Genomic DNA, 8,091 nt, shown 5'->3' on the forward strand with positions numbered 1-8,091 from the left:
TTGCTCTGCTACTTGCCTCAAAATATCCCTAATATATGCATCAGGTTTCATATCCTGCACTTCATTACCCCTATCAAACTCACAAATATTATTAGAAATATAGTAATAAGAGTTGTGAGAAGGATAATAAGAATTAGGACAACTATCCCAATGACCACCTTGACAACCACACACATTACAAAAATTCCATCCATATGATTGACAAGTAATAAAGGATTGTAAGTCCAGATATCGTACCCACAGGGACTTGTGATTAACTATCAACTAAATTAAACCAAACAATTAATCTATTCAAGTGAATCCTTATGTATGAATATTTAACTAAAATTAATCTAGAGTAACAAACTAAGAGACTAAAGGAACAAATTGGTAATATTAGAGACGAATTCAATGAGAGACAATATTCTAGAACTATGGGTTAGCTAACAATCTCGTTGAGTTTTCCACTTAAATCATCTAATTAATTTATCTAGTTTATTGATTGACGGGGTTAATATTGCTCGTAGCCTTCTCTCGAGATACAACTCGTCTATTCAAGCTAACATAACGCCTATATTCCTATGGAATTAGGATTAACAAGAACGCATTTATAATTCTCGTATAATAACCAAGCAAGGCGATTAGGTATATTCCCATCCTAACCGCAAATCCGCCCCCTCAGAGTTAAGATCTTGCTCCACTCAATCTTATATGCAATCTAGAATTCCCTCTCCCAAGTTCAATCCTAGATTCGTAGATAGAATTCAATTGGTGATCAAGCAATCAAATAATTAAGCGCAAGATTGAATAAATAAACCAATATGATAAAATAATAAGAACAATTCAAGCTTCAAACTACAACGTCCATGTAGCACCCCAAAACTCTAAAACTAATAAACTATGAGATTAAAAGAAGAGAAGAGAAAAAAAAAACTAGTTAGAAGCCTCCTCCAAGCGTGGTGTGTGTTCCTCCACGTCCAAAGTGACGTCCCTCCCCCTCAAAAATATGTTTAGTCTTGCTTTTATACGTGTTGGGTAGGTCTAGGGCCGAAATAACCTTGTCCCGGGCAAAGTTGGACAAATTTCACGCCACCAGCGCCCAGCGCAGCGCCAGGCACCCTCCATGGCGCTGCCAATTTGGATTTTCTGTTTCTGGCGCCACAGGTAGGCCTAGGCGCTGCCTGTGGCGCTGCAAATTTCAATTTTCCTGTTTTCGTCTGTTTTGGCTCTAATTTCGCACATTTTGCCCCCAATTTCTCCCGAATCATTCCTACATAGAAAAACACCTCAAATTAATATAAATCAACATGTTTTACAGCCTAAATCCACGAAATAAAAGTAAAACATGAGGTGATATACATATAAATATATATACTTTAAGCTAAACACCATTGCCTAATGGGTTGTGGGCTTTAGAGCGAGTTTCATTGGTCGGGGAATAATATAGCAATCAACACACAATTATCCATTCAATACCTCTCGATAATAGAGTGGTTTTGCCCAATTTGGCTTTCTCAAGCCCAAATGGGTAATTCACAAAACAGTTGATAGATGCTCAAGTCGGGTTTTACTATCTCTAGATTCAACCCTTTAATTGGAACTATCAATTTCTTGAGTTCACCCTAATTTCTTGTTAGCCAAGTTTTACTTATTTGCACTCTTGAGCTTGACGTGAGAGACTTCTACGGACCGCACGTTTCTGAGTGCGGCTGCACAATAATAGTATGGTCCGCACTTCTTCATGGGCCCAAACTCCTATCTCTCTGAACCTCATCTTCTGCAGCCGCACAATAAATGTGCGGTCCGCACTTTGCAAAGGAAATCTATCAGAAGTTCTTCATGGTCTGCAGCCGCACTCTATATTGTGCGGTCCGCACTTTGCTCTTTTTGCTTTATTTTAGTCCTTGTCCAAAATTACTCCTTCTTGAGTTGATTTTTATCTCTTTGACTCATATTCCAACACTCCTGCAACAAAGCACATTTCATTAGTTTTCGAGAATACCTTTAAGCAATTTTGATCTAAAAAGAAAGTAAAAGAGTGCAAATAAGTAGTCAAAATCCCTACTTATCAGTGGTATTGATATTGAGGTAACGCGTGCACCAGGCCATTTGGGCTGAGTTATGATGATTGTTGATTTTTTATCCGATCAGCGCTTGGCCTAGGATTTACCCCTCCAGAGTCAGGTAATAACCCATTGTCTTTGGGCCCTGTGACTGCAGGCACTTGGTATATGCTGAGTGAGGGGCTTTATGCCAGGCACTCGTACAGTGCTGAGATTGTGCTTATTGAAGGTTTCGTTATGGATTTGTTGATTTTGGCATTGTTACTTGTCATGCAGGCATAGAGACAAACCTTCCTCATGCTAATTGAAACTCTATTTCTTGAAATTGATGCTTTAACTGATTTGATGGGAAAGTATGTCTATTTTCTGTTAATGTGAATAAGTTGAACTTGTTATTCTCAAGTTGTTTTCCCTTTATTATTATTGTCATGTTGTTACTGTTATTGTTGACCGATGAAAGTGAGTAGTGGACTTTGCCGATCTCGTCACTATCTTCAATCCGAGGTTAACATTGCTACTTACTGAGTACATGGGATCGGTTGTACTCATACTACACTCTGCACCTTCTGTGCAGATCCAGGTATTGCGATAGAGCTAATTGTTAGAAAGTTGCACTGGTTCTCGTTCGTGATGGCAAGGTAGCACTATTGTTTCTGTTCGCAGACCTTGGAGTCCCTTCCTTTACTTTTGTTATTAATATTTATGTACTTTAGACAGTATTATATCATTATTTGGACCGCTGTATTTATTTACTCTATAGAGCTCATGTACTCATTGACACAAGGTTCTGGAATGATATTTCAGATGTATCACTATATTGCTACCATTATTTATCTTATTTCGCTTTTGAGGTTATTTCTTATTGTTATTTGAGCTTATTTTTGTATATTTGATGTTAACTTGCCTAGAAAGCAGCGTTAGGCGCCGTCACGGCTTTTGTGGGATTTAGGGTCGTGACAAAGTGATTGTTCTAGAAACAAAAATAACAAATTCTATAAAATTAAGCACAAAAAATGTTTAAAGGCAAAAATATTACGAATACAAAATATACAAACATGGAAACAAAAGTATGAAATATTTATTAAACAATAGATAAAGACTCAGATAATAAAAAAGAGCAACAAGTAAAAACTAAAGCAACACGCATGATCAATGCCCAGGACAAGCAACTTTAGAACCCCCGAAGCAAAATGAAAAGTTGACGAAGCAACTTCGGAAGGATCAACTTGAGGAGTCGGAGAGGCAGGATGCAGTTCAGTATGCTCAGCTTCACTAGTCTCATTAGACATTGTCCGGGTCCGCCTCTTCTTCTTCATAGTCTTCTTCGGAGTAGAAGAACTCATGGCCTCCCGAGCCGTCTCTACTACTTTCTTAGCTTTTCAATGTTTTCCTCCATTTCAAAATCCCCGTCTTGAGCATCCTTCAACGTATTCAAGAGAGTTTACAAAAACATCATGTTCAAACTATTCTTGGATTGGAGTGTGAGAGCTTTATACATTGCAACCATTGGATCTTTCTCAACCCGAAGCTCTACTTTCTCAGTTTTAGAAGCATTAAGATTTTTTCTTAATGGATGAAGAGATGCTTCAAGAAATTTCACATTGTCTTTTGCTACTCGGAGGTCCTCTGTGACTTGGGTAAAGTCTAAAACTAGCTTACCCGAATATGCTTCCTTTTGAGCAAGCAACTGTTTGAGACTCCGGATCTCTTCTGTTGCCTTGGAATGTTGATCGACAGATGTGGCTTCTTGTTGTTTCATCTCCGCCTTTATCTTCGCCAACTTCGCTATAACCAATTTGGCTTGATGCTCTAAGGCTTCCGCAATTATATTCTCATGGAAGGTATTTGATCTCTTTAACACTTACATGCCAACCAAATTACACTATGAGATTAAATTTCTTTTAATATTCAAAACGTCAAATTCAAAGAAAACATTTAGGGAAAGAAAAAGAAACGTACCCAAAGAGTAGAGTGGATCATGTCTTTAATCAAACTAGTAGAGGAATGATTATCAAATTTTTCCTGTTCTTGAGGACCAATGAATCTCTTCAACCAAGGGAAACTTAGCAGGTCAGAGATTCACATCTTTGGAAACCTCAATCACAACACGATCCACACTTTTTCCAGTGAAAGGACCACCGACATTATGAGTCGAAATACGGGGCAGCGGTGTCGAGGAAGAGGTGCCAGTGGGTCTCGGATCTCGAAACTAGATCCGAGATCCAAAACCAGCAACAAACAAAGCATCAACTAATTTTTGAACTAGAGTAGAAATTGCATCATCAACATGTACATCCGGAATTTCCTCGTCATCGTTCTCCACGATGATGGGAGTATCATTCGGCTCATTTTGAAGTCGAAATTGAGTAGCTGAAGAACAGACTTGGGACCTGCTCCGGTCACCCCTATTTCTTTGTCTTCTTCTTGCTAAGTATTTTCTTATTCTTCGGAGGACCGGCAAGATCACCCTTTGGTGCAAAACTCAAAGAATCTTTATTTTTTCTTTTCAAAGTGGCCAATCTTATAATTTTATCTTGGGTTTCACAGACCTTAGGTAGGTCAAGTTCTCTATTTCGTAGAGGTGGAAGATAAAATCTTCTCCACCCATCCAGCAAAATTCGAGACCTTCCCAATTATCTGCACAGTAGTTGCAGTACAAAAGAAAAACGTTATGGTTCGGTTAAGAACAAGATGATTCCAAAGATAACAATAAAACTTACAAGAACTTGAGTAGGTACTATCACGAACCTTTTATACCATCTCCAATTATAATCATCTTCGGGGTCAATAAGACCTCGCTTTTCACAGTTACCAATATCGAATACTCATGCCCAGAAGAGTTTGGGAGAATAAAAGTAAAGGAGGTAGTAAAGAGTGAAGTCTACCGAAGCTAAATTTAATAAAACATAGAGACACGCCACAAGTCTCCAAACGGTCGAACCTATTTGAGATAAGCAAACGTTAAAGTGTCGGCAGAATTATTCAATCACGAGATCAATTGCAGGCTCGAATTCGAGGATAAAGGGGTACATATAAACAAACGAAAAACCATTGGTGATTCACTCATCCTCTTAAGCAGGTTGGACGTCAAGGTCACCTTTCCAGTGACATTCTTTCTGGGCAGTGGGAAGATGTTCTGACTGGATGGGAGAAGAGTAGTTGTTCGGGGGCATATTTCGATTTCCATTTTGCCCCATTATTTTATTCCATTCAGCATAGTCCACCTTGAAGTTAGATTGTTGGGGAAAAACCTCTGAAACAGTGAGTTTAACGATAAACTCTTGTTTGCTACTCTTTTTGCTCTTTGAAAGAGGCTTTGCAGCGGCTGAAACCTTGCCACCTCCTCCAGAACTAGGCTTCTAAATCCACCTTCCTCTTTTTCTCAATACTAAAGAAGTTTCTAACTTGTGAAAATTCATCAGCAATGGTAGTATGTAATGCTGCACTGTGGGCCGGGCCCAGCCCGGGACCGGATCGGGACCGCGGTCCAAATGGGCCAAACGGGCCTGGTGAGCCAGTCTCAGTGGGCCGGTCCCAAATGGTGCGCAAGGCCCGTGGCGGGCCGGTCTACTTCAAGGAGCCCACGAGCCCGGGATCGCTAAGCCCGGGACGGGCAGGCGGGTCTAGGCCGGTTCAACCGGGCCCAACGGGCCTAACGGGCTCCAACGGCTAATTTTAAAAAAAAAAAATCAACGGTCAGATTTTTAAAATCTAGCCGTTGGCCTTTAAAATTGATCCGTTGGCCACTTTAATAAATAGCCATTTGGCCCCCAAACTTTATATAATTACACTTTTTCCTATTTCTCAACTATAAATACCCCTTCATTCTTTCATTTTTACTCACCAATTCATCAATCTCTCTCAATCTCTCTCAATCTATATCTAATTTCTCTTCTATAATTGCTTATTTTATTATTGCAATTTCGTAAAAAGTTGTGAAGTTGGTGAATTGAAGTATTCAAGTCTTCAACGATTTTCAATTTTTAAGAAGTTGTTCGGCAATTCGGTAAACTCATTCCAACTCTTAAGTTTTAAGAATATATTTTTGTGTGTTTTAGTTTGCATAATTGTAATTAATATGGCATTTTCTTTGAAAAAAATGTTTGGTGGTAAGGGAAAAGCTAAAATTGGTGAAAGTAGTCGCCAACCTACTACCCTTCCCCCGGCTCCCCGACCCAGACCTGTTACCCGTCCTGCTGCTCCTATTATTCTTGATAGTGATAACCCTTGTTTTCAATTTTCGGATAGTGAATTTTGCCATAATGTTGCACCAGGTCAACAATTAAATGAAGAAGTTATGAATGCTCTTTATCCTAATGAAACTATCTTAGAAAATAATGAGGAAAATGAGGATGTAGATGAAACCCAACCGGATTTAGATGATACACCTACTAGTCCCGTTAATAACCCAACTGATGCCCCGCCCGACCCACCTGTAGAAACCCCTACTTTTAATAGACAACCTTCTAAACGCCTCGAAACATCAATTGTTTGAAATTTTTTTACTGGAGACCGTAGCGGTACGGGTAGTTTGGCTAGGCACATACAAACACACCCTAGAGAAAAAGTTAAATATTTACAAATGAAAGCGCAGCAAGAGGGGACAAGTGTAGATACTGCGGTTAACCCTAGTACAGGTTCAAATCTAGTTCAACCAGGAATTAACACTATGACCGGTGGTATTTTATATTACGATCCTAATAAAGATCGTGAAGAATTAGCAAAGATGGTTACCGTTATGTGCTTACCCTATACTTTTCCTTCTAACCCTAACTGTGTGCATTATATTAGAAAAGTTTTTAATCCTACTTATAAAGGTTGGCCTCGCGCAACCGTAAAGAGCGATATTTATAAATATAAACATGAATATGAATAATATTTGCGGTATTTATTTACTCATATAACTAATCGGATTGCTATTACTACTGATATTGGTAGAAGTAATAATGACTGTGATTATCTAACTGTTACAAGTCATTGGATAGATGAGGAGTGGATGATGCAAAAACGCATTATTGCTTATAGAATAATTAATTCACGTCACACGGGTAAGTTTATTGCTAACATTGTTGCAGATATTTGTAGATATTTTTGTATTAGAGATAAAATAATGGCAATTTCTATGGATAATGCTTCTAGTAACACTAGTGCTATAGGCATACTTACAACAACACTAAATCCTGCATTTAGTAATTGTTTCCATGTGAGATGTATTTGTCATATTTACCATTTAATTGTCGGTGATGGTATGAGAATTTTAAATTTAGAAATTGAAAAGGTTAGAATGGCTCTTAATTGGCTTTTTTATTCAAACCGTAGAAGTAGACTTAGAGAGTATTTTAAAAAATGTGATGAATATGGCCTTAGAGAAAGAAAGGTTCCTAAAGCTTGTCCGACTAGATGGAATTATATGTACGAAAGTTTAGTAGTTGCATATGAATATAGAAACCCAATTAATGCAACGTTTAATGCTCGTGTTGGTGGTGAGGATGATGATGAAATCCTTACAAATCAAGATTGGACGAATGTTAAAATTCTTATAGATTTTTTAGAACATTTTCAAATTGCTACAAATGCATTTTCTGGGCAATATTATCCTACTATTTCAAACTGTTTAGTTTATATTGCAGCACTATGTGATTTGTTTGTTGAATTTTCGGAGGGTGGGGAAATTTATAAACTTGCTATAAATGCAATGAAAGAAAAGTTTAAAAAATATTTTTTCCCTATCCCCCCTATTTATGGTGTTGCTGCAATGTTAAATCCTACAATGAAATTAGGAGGTCCTCACTTTTGGTACTCAAATATTTATAAGGCTTTAGATCTTTCAGATGAGGAATTTGCTACACTTGCAGATGCAAAAGCCTCAATTAAAATAAATGCTCAAACAATTTATAATGCTTATCAATTTGCCTTAGATCATGCTAGGCCAAATGTTCCAACCCCTACTTCGTCTAGTTCACAATCGTCTAAAAGAGCTGCGGGCCTAAAAGCACTTAAATCATGGACGGAGTTCAGGGGTTCTCAAGGTGATAATTTTGATGAAACT

The 8,091-nt window shown here is 38.1% G+C and overlaps 1 long non-coding RNA gene across 2 annotated transcripts; it reads right to left on the reverse strand.

Moving 5' to 3' along the window:
- Positions 1 to 3,101: 3,101 nt before the first annotated feature.
- LOC109215287 lies at positions 3,102 to 5,418 on the reverse strand. 2 transcript variants are annotated; one of them, XR_002066332.1, is made up of 3 exons: positions 4,791 to 5,418; positions 4,002 to 4,679; positions 3,102 to 3,902 (listed from the first exon to the last, which is right to left on the reverse strand). It is a non-coding gene; the product is annotated as an uncharacterized LOC109215287 (long non-coding RNA). The 2 variants fall into 2 exon arrangements; XR_002066331.1 differs by having other exon boundaries at positions 3,102 to 4,679.
- Positions 5,419 to 8,091: the final 2,673 nt, after the last annotated feature.

The sequence above is a fragment of the Nicotiana attenuata genome, unplaced genomic scaffold (assembly GCF_001879085.1).
Source record: "Nicotiana attenuata strain UT unplaced genomic scaffold, NIATTr2, whole genome shotgun sequence".
Taxonomy (NCBI): Eukaryota; Viridiplantae; Streptophyta; class Magnoliopsida; order Solanales; family Solanaceae; genus Nicotiana; species Nicotiana attenuata.